Source organism: Miscanthus floridulus, chromosome 3 (assembly GCF_019320115.1).
Source record: "Miscanthus floridulus cultivar M001 chromosome 3, ASM1932011v1, whole genome shotgun sequence".
Classification (NCBI taxonomy): domain Eukaryota; kingdom Viridiplantae; phylum Streptophyta; class Magnoliopsida; order Poales; family Poaceae; genus Miscanthus; species Miscanthus floridulus.
Window position 1 is genome coordinate 125,787,583 of NC_089582.1, and position 13,155 is coordinate 125,800,737.

The following is a 13,155-nucleotide window of genomic DNA, read 5'->3' on the forward strand; positions in this document are numbered from 1 at the left end:
GCCCACTATCATGACATTGCGTCAAGCGATTAACAAAATATTTCCTTGTCTCTATGTAAGAGTTTAGGAATATTTTGCTTCCCTATATATAGAGTTTGTGGTGCAATTATCCACTAGGCAAAATTCCTCTTTGTATTTGGATTGACTCTCGTATAAATCTATATATAGCATGAAGAATATAATGACATTCTTTGCAGATATATAGATTACATACAAGTTAATTAATGGAATATCAAATGTGATGGCACATTATTGTGATATTTAATTAAAATTGATGACAACATTTTATATTACAACACCAAAATGGGACGTAGATACTAGGTATGTTTGTAAATGAGAGACAAATTTTGGTCCCAAAATGGATCAAGCGAAGTAAATTCGATGATCGTGCTCTCCATGCTCGTAAGACCCACTTACTAATTAAGTGTTTGGTTGCTACTTGGTTTCTTCATGAAACTTGTTGTGAACAACTGGCCTTCCTGGTGGTGTCAGGTTGAAGATTGAAACCTGCTTCATATCTTTATTGTTGAGCCGGATATTTGTGTCCAATAGATTTGTAATACCGATCAATTAAATGTTTCAAGGCATGACATTTCTAAGTTGTGTGGCTATAACATCCACAATTGGGACAAAGTATGATTTTGTCATATTTGGGAAATGACTTGACCCTAAGGAATGCACGGGGCTGCTACTTCTTTGTTGCCTTAAATCTTACCATTAAAGTTTTTTGGATGGCATTATTACATGCCATCGAGCTTGTCATGATTCTAAAAATTCAATGTTACTTCAAATGATAGAGCATCACTACGATGCTAATGATGATTCCTCAATAAGAGTTTATCATACACTTAGACCTGAAGTGATTTTTGGAATTAATTCAAAATACCTATGGTAAGTTGCGAGCAATCGCAAAAACACAATATGGAGGATATTTGGGGAACAACATAATTCTATTCTCAGGTAGACATAAAGTCCTAGAGATAAAATTGTGACCAATCATAATTGGCATTTGGACAAAATTATTGACATGTGTTGTTCATATTACTATGTGAGAGCTAGCCATACAGTCGTGTCCATTCGTGCTGATAACGTGTTAAAGCGTGAATGTAAATGAACAAGATTTGGGAGAACTGTTGTTTTCATTGATCTCGAAAATATATTTATACAAGTGGAGAGGTGTCACGAAGGGACACGACTGTTCCCAAAAGACATGCCCTTTGGAACAAAATTAACTGTCTAATTCTATCCGCTAATCTTATGCTTAATGGATGAGATCACTCGTAAAGAAACGTCGGTTCGTCTGTAGACGTCCGTTCGCGTATAGACGTCGTTTTACAACACTATGCTTGCAGGTTCCAAAGGTTCTTAGGATGAGCAGGAGAGAGATGTTTGCTCTAGCTGCAAAAGAACTCAAGCTCACTATCCAGTCAGAGAGAACAACGCATGTTGATGAAGGCATGTACGTCACCGAGCTGGCCATTGGCAATATGTTGGCGAGAGAATCTTATGATTGGGAAACAAAAGAGTTTTCTGGAAATCCTGCCCTTACAAAGAACCTATCAATTGAGAACGCATACCACACTGTACTAAAGTACCTTGAAAATGAAAAACGAGTCAAGATAGATGACTATAATGCTAAGAGGTGCTGGGTTTCACGGACTAAATTTTAGTGCATGTCACATCAGACGTTCGGATATTAATTAGGAGGACTAAACATGAGTTAATTATAAAACTAATTACACAGATGGAGACTAATTATGAGACGAATTTATTAAGCCTAATTAACCCATCATTAGCATATATTTACTGTAACACCACATTGTCAAATCATGGATTAATTAGGTTTAAAAATTCGTCTAGTAAATTAGTTACAATCTATATAATTAGTTATTTTTTAGTTTATATTTAATACTCCATACATGGGTCAAACATCTGATGAGACATAGAATAAAATTCGATCGAGGCCCAAACGTGTTTCAGAACTAAAGCGCGAGGTGTTTCGCTCTAGCACATGCGAAGACAAAGCTAACAAGCTAAAGAATGAAATTGGTGCAAAAGATATGCAGCTTCGTGAGTTCTTGTGCTCGTTTGCGTCCGTGTGTCAGGAGTAGGGCCTAGTCAGGAGGCTTCAGCCATGCTTCCGCTCCTTCCTGCCAAGCAGGAGGCATCCCCAGGAAAACGAAGACGGAGGGAGATGATTCCTAGCAGCAGGAAGCCAGATCCGGCATCGGTTCTCTTCAGCCTGTCAAATTCCTTGACGAAGCTGCGTGCAGAGTTCCTCTCTCTTCTTCGAGCTTCGACCGACGACGTGCCACTCCTTCCCAAACAAGCTCAGAGCTCTCCCAACAAATAGGATGCACCTGAAGCACTTTCACTGGCCTACGCTGTTATTTTGCTGAGCAACTCTAGCTAGCTATGTTATTAGCTTTTTTTAGCATTCTCGTAGAAACATTAGTGCACATGGGACCTGCTTTTGTGACCTACAGCTTGCTTGGGAGGTATCCAGTCGTTTGTGACGTCCTGGACTCTGATTTTGCGCTGCTTGAAAGAGCGGGTTAACATCTTGTCGTGTATTAGGATCCACTTCTTGTTACCTACCACGAAAACGGAGAAAGCGTGTCCATTTCTTTTTGCTCCCACCGCCGCTCTACCGTCCTCGCCTAACCGCGCTTGTCCATCCGCCATGGCCGGCTCAGGCCGTTGTCGAGCAACCATTGCTTCAGGGACGCCGCGCCCAGTGGCAGCGACAGGCCGTCCACTCCCTAGCAAAATTGCTTCTCTCCCAGCGTCCATACCACCCCCTTCAACTACGCCCAATCTAGCCAGGAGGTCCCACCATCAGAGATACCAGCGGCCCTCAGATCAACGTCCTAGAGCGCTCGGGAGCGGCTGCCCACTCCGTTCCACTTTCGTCTGCTGCACAGACCGCGACACGGCGTCAATAAAGAAGTCGCCCGGCTCTTCTCTCCGTCTTCCCTTCTGTTCTCCCGAGCGCCACGGGTGGGTCTACTCGCTCTCGCAGCCGTCCCTTTCTCCTCATTTTCTAGAGACTTTTTATGACGTTATTATAAAAGATCGTAATTTTTTGTGTTCTTCTGAAAAAATTCAGCTGTCTTCAACATCACTAGTCTAACTTTTTCGTGTTCTCCATGCCACTTCCGTCAGTTTGGACTCTAACGCTGTCAAACTGCAGGTGTAAAAAGACAAAAATGTCCTTAAGTTCAAATATGTTATTAATTTTTTTTGAGCATCTTAACAACTTCAAATGAAAAAACTCAAAACTAGAAAGTTGTAGATCTCGTCGAGATCTATAATTTTCATATAAAAATTATTTTCATTTAATTCCGCAAAAAAATATAATTTGATATGATTAATATATCTTAAAAAATCATTTTTTTGCGGAATTAAATAAAAAAATATATATGAAAATTATAGATCTCGACGAGATCTACAACTGTCTAGTTTTGAGTTTTTTCATTTGAAGTCGTTAAGATGCTCAAAAAAAATTAATAACATATTTGAACTTAAGGACATTTTCGTCTTTTCACACCTGCAGTTGACGGCGTTAGAGCCCAAACTGACGGAAGTGGCATGGAGGACACGAAAAAGTTAGAGTAGTGGCGCTGAAGATTGCTGAATTTTTTCAGAGGCACACATAGAATTATGATATTTTATAATGGCACACCGGGAAAAGTCTCCATTTTCTATGACCGTCTATCGACCCTTCCTGAAACATCCCTCCCCGCACATGTCCCCGCTTGTTGTATGCAAATGTGAAATTTTTGCAATTTGATCCCTTTTGAAAATATTTTTTACAAAAAGACTTATGCCAAAATGTTTTCTGAAAATAGACCATTTTTAGGCGTATTAGAACATGACGCCAAGGTATGAGGGTCGGCTTCGACTGACACAACGCCAAGGTCTTGCCACGTCACGGACGACCCGGGTCGACGGCGCCACGGTGGCGCATGGGGTCCGACACGTCGGCGTTGTGTCAGCCAACGCCACAGTCCCAACCTCGGCGCGGCGGGACTACACACCGAGCTATTGGCATCATCCGGCGCGCGGCCCAGGTGGCCCAACAACGCTTCGTGGCCCAATAGCTCGGCGCAGGGTCACTTAATGCCGAGCCACCAGACTCGGCGCGGCCCGACTCAACTCCGAGGTCTGGACTCTTGAAGTCGCGCCGCGGCCCCCTTCTTCTTCCTCCCTCCATTCTGAAAGCGCCGGCAGGCTCCCTTCTTCTCCCCCCACGGCCCCCACGAAGCCCTAGCCCCCAAATGCGACCCTAGGTGCCCAGATCTCATCTCCCGAAGCTTCCTCGAGGTAATGGTCCCTCCCCTCCTCTAATCTATCCGCGTAGATGTGCTTGCATTGTCTCTAATCATGTGGAATCATGGGTGTATGGTGTTTTGGTATATGTGTATTTGCATTTGTAAAATGTATGGCTTAGGTTGATTGAGTGCATTGTTGTTTAACTATTTTATGTACTGAACATGTTAGGTTAGTTTGGTTTCTAGTTATTTTGGTCATTAGGGTTCTTTGTTTATTGTAGGTATCATTAGGGTTAGTTATTTGTTGTTCATTAGGGTTAGTATGTATTTTAGTTATTTGTTGGTCATTAGATTTCAATTTTTTATGAGTAGAACGTTTTGCCAAGGTACTTCTCTTTCCCCTCTTTCATTTCATCCATTTAGATTCGGTTGTTTGTGTTTTTTTTTGAACTTGGCATTATAGGTTTAGTTCATGTTCATGTCATTCATGCAATGTATGGTGGTTTAAATGATTGAATGACCCAAATGTATGGTTGTTGTTGTTGTTGTATATGTTCTGATTTATAATCATTGAGTTAAATTTTATGTTTGTTGGGATTCAAATTTGCTTAGGGTTTGTAATGAAAAGCTTATTTGGGATCGCCCACAGGAATCATCAATGCCCTTCCTGCTCGGCCACTGTCCTCATTATCTCCGTGCTCTATGCAACAAAAACAAGAATTTAAGTCTCCATCACAGTAAAGACCTCAGAGATGGAAATAGTTGTATCACTTATAGCTCTGGCTAACACAGGGGCGATCTCAACTTGCCTGCCTTCTCGGGTAGCTTGGTCATATGGGTTGTTGTCCTCATCCTCGCTCGCAATGTCAGCAATGTCTTTCTCCGTCCAAGCGGGCCTCAATTGAAGCCTTGTTCGTTGACCAAGCCAAACAAGGTAATCATCGAATGCCTTGTCACGATGGACGACGTGGATGCCCATGTTGTTCTGCTCCATCAACGTCCACTCATCAATGTAGCGCTAGTGCTCTAGCTACCAGTTGGTGATCTTCTTATTTTTTGTCTGTTGAACCTGTAAATTTTACACCATAGCGGCAATATGAAGGCCTACTCAATGATTCATTCATGTGAAACGAACAAAATATTGCATGTTACGTACTTGTGGAGCTGCCAACCGGTGGAGAAATCCTCGGGCGGAGAAGGCTGCAGCCTACCAAACTGCCGTGCTACACGGTGAGGGAGATGGTACTCCGCTGCATAGAAACAAATAAGGGGGGTCCTCATCGTCCAGACGTCCTCGTCTGCCATGCACAAGGAGCTCAAGTTGAGATCCGTGACTTGCCTCCGCCGATATGGGCGCCATTGAACCTGTACACAACGTCGTCATCAACTAGTCGATGCTCAATTTGTGCACATATCCTTGATTAGGCCAAAAGGGTGGGAAACTTACATGCTGTGGCAAAAGGGTGTCCAGCTCATTGGTGAAGCTGATGTACGCGTGGCATGACACGTGGTAAGTTCCGTGGGCTCGCTCGTAGAGGTGTGCCACGGTAGGGGCGACAACTACGTCTCCTTGTAGAAACCAAGGTTGTGGGGGATCAAGCTGATGCGGTCTCCCAACTAAAAGCCTCTCCCACATCCAAATCTGCAAAAAAGAGTGGAAACTTGCATGTTAATCACTTTTGTTAAGAAAAAACATTGAATTGTAGTGGAAACTTGTACAACTTTGCTTTATTACCTGCAATAGTGTGATGCACCCTGACATTGTAGCATGCACGCCTCCAGGACGGTGGCAAGCCTCGCAAAGCTGACGGTACAGGAAGGCAAGTATAGCCGAGCCCTAACTCCTATTGCCGGCATCCTCCCAATTCCAAAGGCACGGGATGTACATCTAGGACATCGTGTCTCCAGTGCCGTCAGGAAAGAGAACCGTACCAAACATGTGCAGGATGTAGGCCCAACAGTAGTATGTCACGGTCTAAGCGTCTACGTTGGGTGGGCACTCCCAAAACTGCTGACGAAGCCACCTCAGGGAGGGCACTCCCAAAACTGCTGACGAAGCCACCTCAGGGACACCCCACTGCTGCGTTGTTTCTTGCCAGCCTCAACTACTGCTAGGGGATGTCCCAAGAAGTGCTCAACCAGCTGTTGCCATCCTTCAGACTCCATGTCTCCTGTCACTGGGAATCCTCGGATTTTGACTCCAAGGATCATGGCAACGTCCTTGAGAGTGACCGTCATCTCCCCGCACGGTAGGTGAAAGCTGTGTGTCTCCGGACACCACCGATCTATCAACGCCGTCAGCGTCACTGGGTTGAAAGGTGGCGTGCCTCGACGACAAACACGAGCAACGGTAGCAAGGTTCGCTAGCTTTAGGAGGGGCGTGTACCTCTTGTCGTAGACCATGGTCGTAGAGGCCTCATGTGTCATTGGCCTCAGCACATTCAAAACCTACAAAAAAAGACAAGCATGAAAAAGTATTAGTTCATATCACTTTATAAAGAGCATGGACTATAGAGCAAAAGATGAACAATGCACTGTTTCATACGAATTATTGCATATACCTCTCTGTTCTCGATCCTCCGAGCCCGGTGGTGCTCATCGAACCTTGGATCAAGAAGGGGGAACCGATCCATTCTGCAACATAAGGAATGCCAAAGCATTAGTATAAGTTAAAGCATGTATATGTGGTACGAAGTAACATAACAATAAAAAAACAAAAGTAAACCAATGCACTATTACACAAAGCAATTCAAGTAGCTAGCTTGGTGGATACCTGTTGTCTAAGTAGTTCAGGACATTTTCTCTTATTGTGGCCCGTCTTATGGCAACCAGAGCAACGGCTCTTTTGGGTGTCCTCTACAAAATATGTCCCAACCTTACTCATGGTTGATCTACCTTTCGTGGCTTGGTCCATGTCCATCCTGAACCGCTTACGCCGCCTAGGTCCTCTACTCTTCCAGAGTAAACCAAGATCAGCCACATACTTGGGGCCATCATAAGTAGGCCATTGACTCTCATCAAGAAATGGCTCGAACTGAGGATTCCAGGTGCTCATTAGGTTCCTCAAAAAGAACTCCGCGGCCATACGGGGAGGGACCTCAGCGTCAACACATCTAAGGCGACAGGCTGTAATCATGTGGGAGCAAGGCCTATGGTATATGGTCGGTTTTCCACACGTACACTTGTTCTCATTGATCACTACTTTATGTTTTCGAGCACCCCGGTTTTCACCACCAATGTTAGTTCCACCACCCTCTAGAATCTCATATCCATGGTTGATCGGATCGAAATATGAACCCTTCTGTCGTTTAGACTTTTTCTTTGAGAAAGCTAGTTCCTGAGATGCTAAAAGTGGCCAAGCTTTGCCTGCTGTCCATAGAGACCTCGCATGCTTCTTCCTCGAAACGAACCAAGCATTCAACTTGTAGAAGGTGAATGAGGCAATAGCAGTCACAGGCAGACCACGACAACCTCTTAGAAGGCTATTGAACATCTCTGCCATGTTACTAGTCATGAAGCCCCATCTCCAACCTCCGGTGTCATATGCAAGTGACCACTTATCCTTCGACGCCATCAACTCGCTCAAGAATTGCCTACCATCAACATTTGTGGCTAACTTCAGGGCATCTAGCTTGTCTTTGAATAATTGAACCTCTTACTGTCTGCAAACCTTCTCAAATAATTTGAAGTTGTCCTTTGTGTGATCACGCCTTATAAGATTCTGAGCAAGGTGTCTGGTGCACCACCGGTGATGTATTTGGCCGTAACCAGGAATCTCTTGTTCTACGGCATTCAAAATGCCAGCATGCCTATCGGATATCACACAAACATCACGTTCCAGACCAATTACCACTTGTCTTACTAGCATGAGAAACCAACACCAACTATCCGTGTCCTCCTTCCGAACAATCACAAAGGCCAATGGCACAAGCTGGTCTTCTGCATCTGTCCCAATACAAACAAGCATTGTGCCTTCAAATTTCCCTGTAAGAAAGGTCCCGTCAATTGAGACGACGGGCCTGCAATGCTTGAATGCTTCGATGCTCTGCCCGAACGCCCAAAAGGCCCTTCCAAATACCTGGCTACCATTCCTTGTTTCACCCTTCTTAGGTAAATACTCGAAGTGCATCCCAGGATTTACAGCCCTCATTGCGTTCAACATTACAGGGAGGCGCTCATAAGTTTTTTCCCAATTTCCAAATATTATTTCCAGTGCATGCTGCTTTGCCCTCCATGCTTTTCCATACTTGACATAGTAATTGTACCGTTGGAAGATGATCTCAACCAACGCGGACACCGTAATGGTTGGCATATGCTTCACCACGGGGCATAACTGCCTTTCAATGAACCTAGAATTGAGCTGCAGATGGTTCTCTTCTGCCTCAGCAGTGGCACAAACATGTGGTTGCTTCACTGAGGTAATCTTCCATTTGCCTGCCTTCGTCTTCCTAGCACATACTCTCCAACCACACTGTTGTTCTTTCCGACAGATCTCCTCAAAGAACCCCACCAGATGGTATATTACTTTACTTAGTTTTGGTCTACTGACAATGCTCCGTTCTTAGTTAGAGAGTACTCTCTCAGTCCAACAATAAAAGCACGTTTAGGATTCAAATGAAAAAATATTGTAGATGTGAAATTACATTTCTGCCCCTAAAAAGTGTAGCTGTCATTTCTTGCCATACGAAGATTGGCAGTGCAGTTGGTGCGGCTGCCGCCTGGAGCCAGCAAACGAGTGGTGGAGAGCATTCCACGTAATTGAGCATTCAAGGTTTTTTTTTATTTTCTCCATCGATGGTTCCAGAGTGGCATTTACGCTAGCACAGATTGTACGTACAGAGACCAGCACTGCTCCTCATCGAATCCCTTTATTTTGGGATTTTTTTTAAACTGTAAACGTGCAATTAAATTTGGACAGAGGGAGTAGATATATAGCTACATAACTATGACGTTCCTATCTCAGAACTTTACTGTTGTTTGGAAAAAATAGACCGGCCGTGGTTTTCCTGGACTTTCTGTCATCCAGCCAAACGCCACGACAGAAGCAGTAGAGGCACAGCTTGTCAACGCAGTAGTTGCTTTAGATGTCAACCCAAACACTGCAAATCCTAGCATTAGCGATGTCCGGCTTGCTATCGAGAACCAGTTTGGATCCGATGCCTCTTGCCTGTTGCCATAACACGCTTCCGCTCCGATTTTGTGATTCGGTTTGCCTCCAGCCATGAGAGAGACCTTGTTGCATCGTCCCAAGTCCTCTATGGCAAGGATTTCAACACGCTGCTTGTCAGGTGGTCAAACCGATATGGCGCCAGAACTGTCAACTGGCATACAAGGTAGCTATAGACATTGATGGCTTTCCGCCCCATACAATCAATCCAAGTGCCTTAGGACCCTTGCTTGAGCGCCACTGCGGCATCCAGGCTCATAACTTCAACGAGTCTAGAGGCGTATGCCGTGTCGATGCATACGCACTCAACAAAGACTCTATCCCAAAGTCTGGTGAGGTCGGTTTACAATACACAGGCCCGCACGGGGTGACCAACGTGGTGTTTCCTGTCACGATGGCAACCTACAACTATTCTGAGGCACCAGCGTTTGTAGAGAACGAGGTCCATGCCAATCCAGTTAACTTTGGCTCAGCTGGTTCTGTTGCATCCTTTGACACATGTGATAATCATATATTCCACTTTTGATTGCACTGACAACATATTTCATTACTGCCTTTTTCTATTGCCTTATCTTCACTGCTGTTTCATCCACTATTTGAATTAGCCGAGGAATTTGGCTACGACAGGGAAGTGCTTCAAGAAGCCTGTGCTTGGCAGCATAGAGGTAGTGAGGTACTATTCATAACACATTAATCGTTTGATGTCTTAGCTGTTTAGTCATAATGCTTCTGTATGACTTGCAGCTAATAGAAGGCTTGAACGTGCAGGATACCACGGATATGCATCGGACAACAGCTCTTCCTCCGGGTGTGTTTAGGTAGTGTTTAGTTTCTAAAATTTTGTAAATTTTTTTAAGATTTTTCGTCACATCGAATCTTTGGACGCATGCATGAAGCATTAAATATAAATAAAAAATAAAACTAATTACACAGTTTAGACGAAATTCACGAGACGAATCTTTTAAGCCTAATTAGACTATGATTGGACACTAATTGTTAAATAACAACGAAAGTACTACAGTACCATTTCGCCAAAAATTTCGCCAACTAAACAAGCCCTTAGTTACCCCAAAATCCAAACTTTGGCACTATGTAAAAAGAAGATTCTCCGTCACATCAAACTTGCGATACATGCATGGAGTACTAAATGTTGATGAAATCAAAAACTAATTGCACAGTTTGATTGTACTTTACGAGACGAATGTTTTGAGGCTAATTAGTCAATGATTGGACAATTATTATTAAATACAAACGAAATGCTACAGAGCACTACAGTGCCGTACAGTGATTTTGCCACTGCTGATTCCGGGCAACTAAACGAGGGCTAGCGTTTCCTCTTACGAGCCTTTCTACCTACCCCGAGGTACATCAGCAGCTACACCTCTGCTTTTCTAGCTGTGCGCTTCCACTAACATGATACACACTAACATCTATACATGCAAACTCTCAGATTATTCACACTAACATCTATACATGCAAACTCTCAGAGTCAGATCGGAGCTGGCACCTCCACTGAAGCTGCCAAGATCCGTAAAGCTGGCGCCCCTTCCTTCGGTCTTCTACCTAAGCATGCGCTGCTATGGTTTTAACCACGTCCAGCATGTTGTATTAGGCTGCCTCTCAGACTATGTTTCATTGCCAACCTGGCCCTGGCACTTTGTATGTATAATTATGTAAGACACCTATCGTCGCACCGTGGCTTTACCTCCTGGAACATTTAGATGTTGTCTGGACAACCTCCATGTCCCATGCAATATGTGCTGCCTGTTTTATTGTTCACCGTTTGTTTCAAAAAAATGTGTTTGATCATTACTCGTGCTCATGGGCGCGCGCAAATCACTAGTGAGGCAAGAATAGCAGAGCAACCAACCTAGTGAGGCAAGAATAGCAGAGCAAGAATAGTGCGCATGGGCGCCCTGTTTGCTTGGCTGATAAGCCATGGCTGAAGGTACTGTTGGCTGATTTGTTGTGAGAGAAAAATATTGTTCGTTGGTTGAAAAAGTACGGCTTATAAGCCAAGCGAGCAGGGTAGTACTTGTTCTACAACTGAGATCACCAGTAAATATTAGCCAGCATTAGCCTTGCTCTGAAAGGCAGTCCAGATCCAGTGACTAAAGTTTAGTCTTTGTCACAAGGAATACTCGGATGCTAATTAAAAGGACTAAATATAAGTTAATTATGAAACTAATTATATATATAGATGCTAATTCACGAGACGAATCTAATTAATACATCAGTAGCACATGTTTACTGTAGCATCACATTATCAAATCATGACCTAATTAGGCTCAATAGATTCGTCTCGCAAATTAGCCTCCATCTGTGCAATTAGTTTTATAATTAATCTATATTTAATACTCTTAATTAATAAACAAACATTCGATGTGACAGGAAAAACTTGCATTGGGATCCAAACACCCCCGAGTCGCTAGACAGTCCAAGTCCGACCAATGGATCAACTATCATGTAACTTTCGACCAATCCATGAACCAAAATACCCGCAACAAAAAAAAAAAATCTAATATCAGTTAATCTAGGATGACCTGTTTCCCAAGATCAGCCAAATTGTTTAATGACAAAATGAATTCTCAAATGTCCTAATTTAGAATTCAGATGAGAGAATTGTGCCTCGGAAAGACCTACGTCCGTGAAAATTGGCCATTACAATTTTGTTAGCCTAAAACTAGTTCGAATTTGTTTTTTTAACAGATTTTGAAAGAGTTGTGGCCCCCTCACATGGATAATGTAGGATCTCTGGAACGCCTAGAGGGGGTGAATAGGCCTGTAAAAATCCAACTCAAACCAAAGTCAAATTCACCTGCGGCACTGCCGCTCTGTGAGCGCGGCATTGCCGCACCTACAGGTGAGATTAGTTCACAGTTCAAAATTTACCCAACAAAATTTAGATTGGGTAAATTTCTTAGCTTCCTGCATGGTAGTAGATCACAGATCGACAGCTAAAAGTGGTGGGAACACCACACACAAGTATATCAGCCTCAAACTCTAGAAATCACCTCAATCAACAATATGTCATGCAAGTAATGTAAATCAAGCATAAGTGACACAATGATTTATCACATGGTTCGGCTCTCCACCAAGGCTTGCCTACCTCCACGTTGTTGAGGTTAACCACTAAGGCTTAGAGCTTTCCAGCCCTTCCTCGTTCTCAAGTCAAGAGACTTAACTCTTGAGATAAGGAGTGAGTTTACTAGCTTCAAAAGATGGTTACAAACCTCTCAGGGCTGCCACACAAGTTGGCAAGCTTCACGGACGATACTCTAGCTGGCTAGGAGCCAAGCTCCAAGAGTAAAAAACACAACCGTCAGACAAAACGTGAACCAAGTGCTCTTTAGAGTTTGGGAATCAATAGAGCGCTTTCTGATCGAGTTTGGGACCCTTTTTCCTCAAGGATTGATGAGGAAATCAATGGATTTGCTTGAGGGCTTGAGGTCAACAATGGAGTGAGAGAGAGAGAGCTCCTGCTCTGTTTTGGACGTGCTAAAGTGAGGAAGAAGAAAACTAGTTACCGTTGGGAAGGAAGGGGAAGGTATATATATCCCCCACCCCCAACGATCACTTGAATCGCAGATAGCCGTTGGGGAGGAAAGAGAAAGGTATATATACCCCCAGCCCTCAACGGACACCGCACCCAAGGGGTCGGGCGAGACGAAGCCCGCGGCCTCGAGGTCGGACGAGACGGAGCCCGCAGCCTCG

General features: G+C 43.8%; 1 long non-coding RNA gene across 1 annotated transcript; it reads left to right on the forward strand.

Moving 5' to 3' along the window:
* The first annotated feature begins 8,753 nt into the window (after positions 1-8,753).
* On the forward strand, positions 8,754-10,247 carry LOC136546817 (uncharacterized). The gene is made up of 3 exons (XR_010781433.1): positions 8,754-8,790; positions 10,047-10,114; positions 10,210-10,247. It is a non-coding gene; the product is annotated as an uncharacterized lncRNA (long non-coding RNA).
* Positions 10,248-13,155: the final 2,908 nt, after the last annotated feature.